The following is a 12,288-nucleotide window of genomic DNA, read 5'->3' as shown; positions in this document are numbered from 1 at the left end:
CAGGAGGATCTTTAATAGGGAGGAAAAACACCAAACATAACAGGCTACACTCAAAACCAAAAGCTAAACCTAACAAAACCTCATAGTAGTCAGGCACTGTTCATGCTTCACTTCCTTCACTTTTCTTAAGAATCTGCTCTCCACCTCAACAGCGCAAACGAAAAATAAAGGGAAATACATAAGTAAAAGGGAAGGGAGGGTAAAAAGCATCTAGGTTAGGAAAGAGTGTACAGACAAGAAACAAGTTCAGGACAAGGCCTGGCAAGCCTGCCCCTTTTCTACTGTAGCTACAGCCTGCATGTTGCTGTCTCCACCAGTTCTGTCTCCAGAACATACCCAGACAGTCAGATTAAGACGCAGATTTATTTTCCATTGTGTCTTTACGAAAAGCCATGTGAACACAGTTCATGTTTTTGCCCTTAACAGCAGTGAATCATTTCTGATCCTGATGGTCAAATTTGAGTTTGATTATTTACTGCAAGTGGACGCCGACTGTCACTCTTTAGATAATGAAATTGTGCTTCCAAGGTGCTTTAAAGATGCAGTCTGGGTCTATTACAACTCAGTTATCCATCCAATTGCAAGTTTACAAATGGGTTTTGATGACATGTGCTACATTTTGGCACATAGTACATGCATACACCATTTTAGAATGGTGTGCTATTAAACCAAGTGGCCTAACAAACCCTTTTACAACCAGTGGCTAAAAATACTGGAATGTATCATTAAGGCTATTGTACAGTCCGATAAGGTGACCATTATTATAATATTTTTTTTAGCAAGAGCTGACAGTTTTTTTGCAAGCGCTGTGGAACAGTTAAAATAATTGAAATGACTAAATGCATAATCTTTTGTATTTATGTGAAAAAATATGCTTTGTTTTATTGTAATGTTAAGAAAACACCAAAATCTGTATAATGTTTTAACAACATTTATTTAGAAATGTTCACTAATTAAAAGCATTATGCTTCCAATTTTAAGTTAGCCAGGCATACTTCCTCTGAGCAATGTTCTGTTTGAACAGACACGAGGATGCATTCTCTCGCTCTCTCGCTCTCCCGCTCTCACACACAGACACACACTTTGCTTTCTGCACAATTCCATCAATAAAAAGATGGGATTATTGGTTCCGTCTTTCAAGTGAAATATAAAATTAATTTGTTCTTACGAGTTCTGTCATCTGCTATGTTCTCCAGTCTTACACTGCTTATGTTGAAGTTCTTTGTGTAAAAAAGTAGGGGTGCTGTTCAAAACAAAGTAATAATCTATTGGATTTTGTATAATAAATGTATCAAAGCCAATAATGCATTTTCCCAAAATAATTGTATTCAATTGTGTTCCCGGAAGAGATTGGTTCCCAGTTCAGTAAATTATTTCCTTATGGTTTTGATATCTTTTCATCACAATCCATCATGCCTCACATCAGAACAAGCTGCTTAATTCACATCTTTCTTCAAACAAATTTCCAACATTACCTGTATAAAAGACACCTGTCCACAGAATCTATCAATCAGATTCCAAACTCTCCACCATGGCCAAAACCAAAGAGCTGTCCAAGGATGTCAGGGACAAGATTGTAGAACTACACAAGGCTGGAATGGGCTACAAGACCATCGCCAAGCAGCTTGGTGAGAAGGTGATAACAGTTGGTGCATAAAATGCAAATCAATTTAAAACATTTTTGACATGCGTTTTTCTGGATTTGTTTGTTATTATTCAGTCTCTCATTGTTCAAATAAACCTACCATTAAAATTATAGACTGATCATTTATTTTTTAGTGGCACAGCCCCACCTGCTGTCAACAGAAAGAACTGCTACAACATTTTTATTTTTATTTCTTGAAGATAAATTCCTATAATTTATTATCTATGAATATAGCATCTTCCTAAATTGCATATCATTTGTGTTAGGATTTTATTTCATGTTCATTGCATCATAACATGTATTAAACTGTGTGGAAAATGTGAAACCGCACTGAGGGGCATGACGAGTCGGTGGACTCCCTGAATCCTGGAATATTCAAATGCATTTTCGAGACTGTGTGTGAGGGCGATTCGAGACTTCAGAGGCACTATGACGCTCAGCCCATCTTCAAAGGGACATCTAGCACTGTACAAAACGAACTGTTAGACTGTATGTATAAAGTGTACAGGGAGGAGATATCCAAGCAAGTGGACAAGACACCATTTGTAGCCATACTGGCAGATGCGACAACTGATGTCTCCTGTAAATAACAAATGGTGGTTGTGTTGCGATACATTTGGCCTGACAATACAGTGACAGAGAGGTTTTGGGAGTTTATGGAAGTCAAAGATAAATCTGGACTCTGCCTCTCTAATAGCATCAAGGGAGTGCTGGAACCACTGAAGCTGGGGGAAAAGGTGATCGCTCAGACTTATGATGGGGCGGCTGTAATGAGTGGAAACGTCAGAGGGGTACATACTCTAATGAAAGAGACTCACATGCCCAGTTTGTTCACTGCTATGCTCACCAGCTGAACTAGACCTTTCAGCAACTTTGTTCAGCAAGGATGAGCATCATGGAGGATGGGCTGAGGCAACCTGGTCTCAGAATGATGACGTAGACTATTTTACGTACATTTTATGCAGGGGATTTCGTAACATATATAACGTGCAGTAAAATAACGTTAGAGTCGGAATGGAAAAAAGCAGCGACCTTCCGCATCTTACACAATGCTACCCACTGCTCCACTGGGGACCTATAATTAATCTTGGCGAGTGCAACATTAATTTTAAGTGTTTGAAGTGATTGCTATTGCTGTTACTAATCGGACATCCCCATGTCTAGTGTAGTTCAGTGGGTAAGGTGACTGCCTTCTAATCCAAATGTCACTGGATTGAAACACAAGTCTAATTTCTTTCTCCAAAAATCGTCTTTAACCTTTTCACGCGTGAGTTTCAAATATTCCTTACCGACCCCCCAGCGTGAGTTTTTTTGCATGTGACTCCAGCATTTGAACTCACGCCAGCATTTGAACTGTCACCTTGCTAGGTAAGGAACACTACATGCATTGCATTGCAAGCTTCTCTTGTTGACTTGAATTCTAAGAGCTGCAAAAGTTGGTTGATTTATAACTGTAGCTAGCTAGAAACGTCAGCTAACCGCTAGCAAACGTCAGCTGCCCGCTAGCTAACAAATCGTGACCAGTTATTCAGTGCAGTGAAAATGAATAAACTATATAAAATGCATACAACGGGTAACGTAACTTCTAGAAAGTTTTTGCAATGGTTTTGATCGGTAGTAGTCGCTAATATAATTAGTTTTTGTGTACTAGTGTTGACTGTCTGTTGGTACGTAAGTTACACTTCCTGTCCTGATTTGAATGCTTTCTACCTGGTTAATATCATAGTGTGGTCTTGAAACAATTACCATCAGGAAATAAAGTCATAAACACTGTTTGAGCTAAATGTGAGTAAATAATAGCACGGTTTTGCCAGCCATTGTTACGTTACTTGTAGCTAGGCATGCTAATGGTGCGTTCTAAACATGACGTTCTAATCACACCAGTGTGATCGTACGCTTCAAACGGTTAATAGCGTTTGTAAAATATCATACATTTGTCTGGCATTCTTATTCTATTTTACGTTTTAATAGCGTAACATTTGATACATTGTAATAGCGTTAGTAAGATATGTTACATTTGACTAATTTCATAATGTATCATATGTTTTGGTGGCGCATTGTAATGTAACGTAACATCACATATCATACGAAATCGGGTGCCATGGACTTTCGTTAAATAGTCTACGTAGGTTCCTGAGACCAGGTTGCCTGAGGCCACCATAGGTGATGCATATGGCCTGTCAAAAAACATATGGGCCAAGCCTTTCTGCAGCTGCTGGAATTTTTTTTCTTCCTCATGACAGAAGTTGATGTTTTATACAACACTCTGCAAAAACAGAGCATCGATGGATCTGGGATTAGCAGTGCGCTCACCGGTTTCAAGGAGAATGTCCAGAATATGCGGAAGCAAACTGATGAATGGGCTGCCACCGTTCACGATGGAACAGACGAGCCAGGCCGATGAGTAACCAACACAGCGCCGGTAATGAAGGAGGCAAGCAACACAGTCATCTCCCATGTGCTGCAGAGGTTCTCACAATGTGACCACCTGTTCGCTGCCAAGCTGGTTGACAGCTCGCTCTTCCCGCAATTTGTCCTGTCATTCCCTACATCTGAGCTTGACTGTGCGGTGAAACTATGGCCTCTAGGAAATGATGAAAAGTTGAAGTCAGAGCTGACCACTCTGTACCACCACACTGAGCTTCACACTTGTAAGACGGCCCTGTCTCTGTTAAGATCCATCCATGAAAACAACCTAGAGGAGGATTTTGCTGAGACCGTCACTCTGTTGAAAATGATCATAACAACACCTATGACGACATCCGAGTCAGAGAGGAACTTTTCCACCTTGAAGAGGGTAAAAAACTTAACTTGCAATACCATGGGACAGCCGCGACTCAACGCTTTGGCCATGTTGTCCATCGAAAGCCAGCTGATTCAGCAGCTACATGACTTAATTCCCAAAGTCATCGAAAAGTTTGCCCAGAGGAAAACTTTTCTCTTCAAGTGAGCCCTCAGCCTTGGTGAGTGAAAGCATATTTTATAATCATGCCTTTGTGGTGCTGGTCCGTGCATTGGTCATATTTTTGTGCTGGATCGATTGATATACAGTGGGGCAAAAAAGTATTTAGTCAGCCAATTTTCATCATAGGTACACTTCAACTATGAGACACAAAATGAGAAAAAGATTTCCAGAAAATCACATTGTAGGATTTTTAAATGAATTTATTGGTAAATTATGGTGGAAAAGAAGTATTTGTTCAATAACAAAAGTTAATTTCAATACTTTGTTATATACCCTTTGTTGGCAATGACAGAGGTCAAAGGTTTTCAGTAAGTCTTCACAAGGTTTTCACACACTGTTGCTGGTATTTTGGCCTATTCCTCCATGCAGATATCCTCTAGAGCAGTGATGTTTTGGGGCTGTCGCTGGGCAACACTTTCAACTGTTGTGGAAATTTCTATGCACAATGTATTCTAACTGAGTAAAGGACTGAGTCCCACTGTTAAGATAGGTACAGGAATGTGTGGGATCTGGTATTTGCATAGGGGACATCTATTGTCTGTCCAGATGGAGATCAATGGGTTTTAGGACAGGATAGGAGAAGATACAACAGGGGGCAGTAAGGCCAGTTGGCCCCTTTGGGTAAACACAACAGTAAACATTATGGCAGGAAGGATAAGGTTGGGGAAGATAGCATTTGACTTGTGTGATAGAACAAAGGGAAAGGTGTTTGAGACAGATGGCAGCATCTTACCACACCCCTTTTTCCTATGTAATAAATACTGTCGAAATGATATACTTTCTCCTTGCAAGCAAGATTAAAACCGTTTATTGCGCAATTGATTTCTCCTGTCTTACCTACCATTTTCATAGAATTATTTGGATTTTAGAAATTGCCATCACACAACTCCCTCCAAAGATTTTCTATGGGGTTGACCCTCTAGAACCTAGAATGTGTTTGTCAGCTTGGTCTTAGAAATGAGTGCCTTGGAACACAACGGCATCAGGGGGACCTCTGCTATATGGTGTATTTCGTCTTCTGAAAGGACTTCATAGAACCAAAGACGATCATGTTTTGATGGACAGGCATCAAGGTCCGTTGGAATAAACCACTGTGGGGCTTCGATTTAGTAACAGAAAAGACGCTAAATACTCTCATCTCGGTTTTTAAAACACATTTTGGGTTGTTGTTCTTAAAACAATGTATTATCACTTTTTTTAAATGATTTATAATGGGACAAATCTTTACTTCTAATAAATGCACATCCACTTTAATGATAGTGTAATAATAGTTTTCACCCTCAAATTTTTAATGTGAAACAATATGCCAGCAACACTAACACTTTAACACAAATAAACTGCATATACATTTCCCAACAATCTGTTGATTAAGGATTACATGACAGTGTGAATATGGATTAAATATGTTTCAATCATTCCTTGTTATCATTACATTGTTGTGAAACATGAAATCAGTTAGTTCTTCCTCTTGATTCATGATCGGATGATGTTGATGACTCAGTAATATTACTCAACTCTTCAGGATTTAAGTGTATATAAAATGTACCCTGGCCACACACCAAACAATCAAGACATTTATAGGGAAGAAACATGAAGACATTCAGTCTGTGCCTACTACTTGTCAATCTGGCAATAGTGGTTTACTCGTTACTAAATACAGTGGGGAGAACAAGTATTTGATACCCTGCCGATTTTGCAGGTTTTCCTACTTACAAAGCATGTTGAGATCTGTAATTTTTATCATAGGTACACTTCAACTCTGAGAGAAGGAATCTAAAAAAATCTAAAAATCCAGAAAATCCCATTGTATGATTTTTAAATAATTAGAAGGCAACAACTGTTGGCGCAGTTATTCGAAAATGGAAGAAGTTCAAGATGATGGTCAATCTCCCACGGTCTGGGGCTGCATGCAAGATCTCACCTCGTGGGGCATCAATGATCATGAGGAAGGTGAGGGATCAGCCCAGAACTACACAGCAGGACCTGGTCAATGACCTGAAAAAATATATGTTTATTCACTAACCCAAACAGATTTACATTCTTCATATTCATTGAAATAAAACGTATTTGTTATACCTGTGTTTTAGCTGTTATTATAGTGTACTTATTGTGGAAACAACATTAACAATAGATGTTTATTTGTTCCCATGCTGAAGAAATATAAGGTTACTTGCGTAGTCCAGGATTTCTGATAATGGGTGAGGTAAAACATGGAATACCCATTTGTGAAGTGAAATGTCCTGATAGAGATCCCTCATGAAAAGTCAATACTGAATTACTACTCATTACAACTACACAAGATCTACAAAAAGTCCTGTAAGTTGTGAGGTTGGACCTCCATGGATCGCAATTGTTTGTCAAGCACATCCCACAGATGCTCGATTGGATTGAGATCTGGGGAATTTGGAGGCCAAGACAACACCTTGAACTCGTTGTTGTGGTCCTCAAACCATTCCTGAACCATTTTTGAAACCACATCCTGGGACGCCCTCCACCCACCACGTCCTGGGACGCCATCAGGGCTCAGCCTCCAGTCCAAAAGGATTCTTACTAGGACAGATTGGCCCAAGGCTCTCATAAAGGGAGGGCCCCCAAAATCATTAGGCATAAAATAAAAAAATGCTCAAACTTGTTCTTCCTAATTTATTAAGCAGTGTCCCTGCTAACAAACAGGATGTACAACCACCAGTTTCACATTGGCCTATGTACACACCATCAAGTGAGACAATGAACAATCAGGAGTGGATATATATACTAATAAAGGATCAAGGTTAAAAATAAAATACTGAGGAAACTATGAGCATAGATGACATTGACAATACTATTTAAACAATCTGTGTCACTATGTCACTGTTATCCATTTCTTTAGATACGTTTTAGATACATTTTTCAGACATAAAGACCACTGATTGTTGGAGATGTCAGAATGCAGATCCTATTTCCTCATTTTGGCCGGAGAGTAAATCATTTCATGAATTAAGCAGCAATATACAGTATATAGGATGTTAAGCCTTTTCAAAGCCTTTCAACTGAGTAATTGACAAGTCGGAGGATGTCATAAGTTTTTACCGAAAAAGGTCTGCAATTGTGAGTATTTCCAATACTGTTTCTGGGCAAATTATAAGATACAGACAATGCCAGACTACTTCCAGATTAATTATTTGGCCTTCAAATGCAATTGTTTTGTCAGATTGGTGCAATTTTACCTATTTCTAATACATTAAAGGTGATTGTATTTTACACCATCTGGCACTATCTTGACATTTTGACTTTGTAACAAGGACGTGCGTGGAGGACGCGCGCCACCCCTCCCGACGTGGTGTTCGGTGCACGTCATCGCCGGCCATCTAGCCACGCCGCTCCTCTTCCCACGGCACTGTCCTGTCTTGTTATTGCACACACCTGGTGTCCATTCCCTCATTAGATCGCTTATATAAGTTCCTGTGTTTCTGGCTGTCTTTGTGTGGTATTGTTCTATGTGTGGTGTACATTTTGTAAGAGCTGTCTGCACGCTTGTTTTGCGCCTGTGCGCTTGAGTTTTTAGGCGTGCCCTTTGTGTGAATATATATAGCTTGAAACTACCTCCCTGCGTTGGCTCCTTATTTCACGCACCTACTACACCAGTTACAGACTTCTAAAATGGTCTTCCTTAATACAAAAAAGAATCTATGGATTCTGCACAAACTCAGCTACAAGGGGGATGAAGCTGAAGCACATTTTTATAGACACACGAGTTATAATGTTATATATCAGAAATACATCTAAAAACATAAGTTCATGTTTGTTGTTTTATTATTTCTATAAAAAACAAGAATGAAAACATCACATTTTGAATCACCAAAGTATTGAGAAACAATGTGAAACTGGTTGATTAAAAAAATACAAACAAATAAATGAACTATAAACTTATTTAACACCTTTGTTTATTTCTTCATAGCAGCCAAATACAATCTCAAAATGATATCCACTTCAAAGTGAGAACTATTTGTCTTGTTGTACAAGTAATAACCATTAGAGGACACTAATCTAGCTTTTAGATCATTTTTGGGGGGGAAAATTCTCCTCCACATTCTCCTCTTCTCTTTCAAAATCCCATGTACATATATACAAATATTCTATATAATTCAAGATATATGATTATATCAAAACGGAAACTTGTCAGGCAAGCATCTTTGGGCATCAAACAAAAATACCCTTTAGAAAAGTGGACATATGAAACAAAGAATCACTTCAATACTTAGCTCACTTCAATAATTACCCATTTGCCACGTTTTAACATCACACCAAGTTTGAATATTTTGTTAGATAGCAATAAGCATTGTGTTAAACTTACTAACGTTTCTTATTAAGTTTACCTCCACTGCAAATAGCATCTTTGAACTGTATGGCTTTTGGCCACTGGCGGTTTAAACAGCTTGTTAGCCAGTAATAGACTTACTACTTGGTCATAAGATTTGAGCAATTTCTAGCGAGACTGAATATGAACTAAACACAGCCAAAGCTATTTCATGGCACAACAATGTACGTTTTTCTTTCATTCGTGAATGACATTGATACAATCATTATCATTGTAGGTGACAATAACTTACTTTTTCGTCATGTCAAAAGACGAGAGGATTGTGGAAACCCCTGCTCATTTACAGCCCTTTTTTTTTTATCTAGCCTAAATTTTTATTTTAAGCTTACTATAACATGCTGAAGGTTGCAGCCAACAAAGATTTTATCTATCCTGTCCCAAAAAGCATGCATGGATGCGTACTTCAAAAATCCACCAGAAATAGTTGCAATATAACTTCAATATAACAGTTTTATTTTAGGCTTACTATAAAGCAGCTACTGAAGGTTGTAACCAGCAAAGTTTTAATCTATCTGGAACAAATCCTAATGCATAATTTGCTTTGACAGGATGTGAACACAGGACCTATTGGTTAGAGGTCCACGTCTCTAACCACCACGCTATTTAACAAGGGGTAGTCAGACAGGCACTCACTCCCTCAGTCAGTCAGTAAGAGACAAATTGGTCTTCTTGGCCGGCACCACTTACGCGGTCCAGCAAAAAGGTTTAATTATCCCATTAATTACAGTGGGCACTGAGAACCAAGTTTTTATATTCTCACAGAAATTGCGTAATATAAGTAATTTAGCAATATTAAAACTATAGCCTTTTGTGAAATGCATCAATATGAGTTATGCAACTCATTTTAGACGCAAGAGAAATAACATTTTATATTAGCTACATTTACAGTAGTGGCACTGGAAACACAGTAAAACTTTCGAAGTGTATGGAGTTATCTATTTGAACAAAACCTGTTGTGTGAGATAAACAATAAACCAAGCAAGCCTAGTTGAATATTTCATTAGACACCATTAAGCATTGTGTTAAACTGAGTAACGTTTCTTATTAGGTTTACCTCCACCACAAATAGTCTCTAGGAACTGTATGACTTTTGTCATGGTTATTTTGAAAGCTCATTAGCCAGTAATGTGTCGCTAGACGCCATTAAGCATTGTGTTAAACTAAGTAATGTTTCTTAAGTTTACCTCCACCACATCTATTAATGGTCACTTTTACCTGCCAAATTTACCTGTTATGTTTTTGTTTTTATTCTATTTCTATTTTATTATTCTGTTTTATTATTATGACGTTTTATTGTTTTTATTCTATAATTTGTTTTCATTCTATTGTATTTTTATATTTCTCTTTTTCTTTGTAAAGCACACTGAACTGCTTCTATGAATGAATTATGCTATATAAATAAACTAGCTTGCTTTTACTTTTCGTGTCACAATACTCCCTGCTCCCGTTTCCTTATTAGGTCATTTAAGTCTGATAGTCATGATGTGGGCGTGGACCCAAAAGGTCCCACTAATGGATTCTTCCTCCGTACAGTAAATTACTTATTTAACTTCCTTGACCTCTGTTTCCAGTACATAAACTACTTCGCCTGGTTCGGGGCTTTTCCCTTTAGGTTGATTAATCATGTATTTTGGGACTTCCTGCCGTTCATCTAAGTGAGATTATTCCATATATGGATATCAGCACTCCTCCTTCACTTCAGATGAGCCTTTCTTAGCGATGTCCTTTCTGAGTATTGCTAATTATTGTGCCACATTTAACTATTCCTACTCTGATAAGGGTTATTATGATGAACAACAGCAATGCTATTTCGATCGCTAGAGCTACCACGACCGCAGTTCCTTTAACCTTTACCTATGCCTTGTATAGTTGCTCCTATCCTTAGGGTTGATCTAATTATGGAGCAACTTGTTCCTGTACATGAGAGAAAATTATCATTGTATAATATGTATTGGAGCCACTCCTGTGCTGTTCCTTTCAGGCCAAAATAAATGGACAGGGGTGACTTTATTTTACTCTCATTCATTGCTAAAGTTACTTCTGGATAAGATCTGTCTTTGTAGGGTTGATCAGGTTTGTGAGTAGAAATACGTAGGTCCATCTTGATTTGCGAACGTTATGGAGCATTTTTTATAGTTTTGTATTTTTAAACATTTACATACATTTTATTTAACAGAAAATCCCTGTCATGTATATTCTTTGACTCAAGCTAGAAAAATTGGCCTTCACAATCCATATTGCTGTTGTTGTGTAATGGATTCTTACTATGACTTGATGTCAACTATCTCAGTTAGTAATTCATTTGAAACAGAATTTTTTTTGCATACAGTAACTATGCAAACAGTACAATACGCCGCACAATAAGGGACAGCTGTGAAGCAAAGTTTTAAAATACCCTTAACTGGGGCAATACTGTGTGTATAAAACAGAGCCCAAACAACACGACTTCTGGCACTGTCTAAATACTAACTGCATTGCTAGTCGTCTTAACATTAAACTGTTATATCTGTTAATCACAATCTATCACATCTTTTTAGAACAACAAGCTGCATATACAAGTTATTTTCTTTCTTTAAACTCATAAAATATTGGGTATAATTATCATATTCTACACATTTTTAACTACACATAATTCTCTGATCAGGGCCATGTAAATTGGTGAGAATGTTTAGAACAATTTGGTACATAAGATTTCACTTGTCTGACTTTGTTGATATAACCATACAATGAGTTGGATTCATTCAGAAAATGTTTTTAAATAAAACAGAGCTTGCTTTCTTTTATTTTTAGCCCTCCCAAACTAATTTTATACAGAGTGTAGGTGGTTGGTACAATAATACATGGCAACAGGACGTAGGAGTAAAGGTTAATATTTTGCTGTATCTGAGTAAACTATAATATCAACTGTCTTTGACTCACTTATTTATTGCACAAGTATTAAACTCAACATGATGAATATGCTTGAATCTGGACAACTTCTCTTTCAGCAAAATCTTTTTCCACATTTTCCTGTTTAATAAAGCATTAAAAATTTTTTTTTAAATAAATAAGAATTCCAGGCCAGTCATTAAGCATAAACCTGGTATTAGATTTTCAAATCATAGCCACGATTTGCTCTTTGCCACACTTTTTTCACAGATGAAAACATGTCTGAGGGCCTGCTCACACACCTGACAACCTCTGATTGTGTTGCAGGTCAGTAGTTCTGAGTTACTAGAGCGCAATAACCTAGAAGCAGAGTCAAATCTCAAACACTTTATTTCTGCATTACTACAAACATATTTTCTCCCTCTTATTTATAATGTGGAAAGTTACATTAGC

This window comes from Esox lucius, chromosome 5 (genome assembly GCF_011004845.1).
Source record: "Esox lucius isolate fEsoLuc1 chromosome 5, fEsoLuc1.pri, whole genome shotgun sequence".
In the NCBI taxonomy this organism is placed as follows: domain Eukaryota; kingdom Metazoa; phylum Chordata; class Actinopteri; order Esociformes; family Esocidae; genus Esox; species Esox lucius.
The sequence above is the reverse complement of the archived record's forward strand: the minus strand, read 5'-3'. Positions refer to the sequence as shown.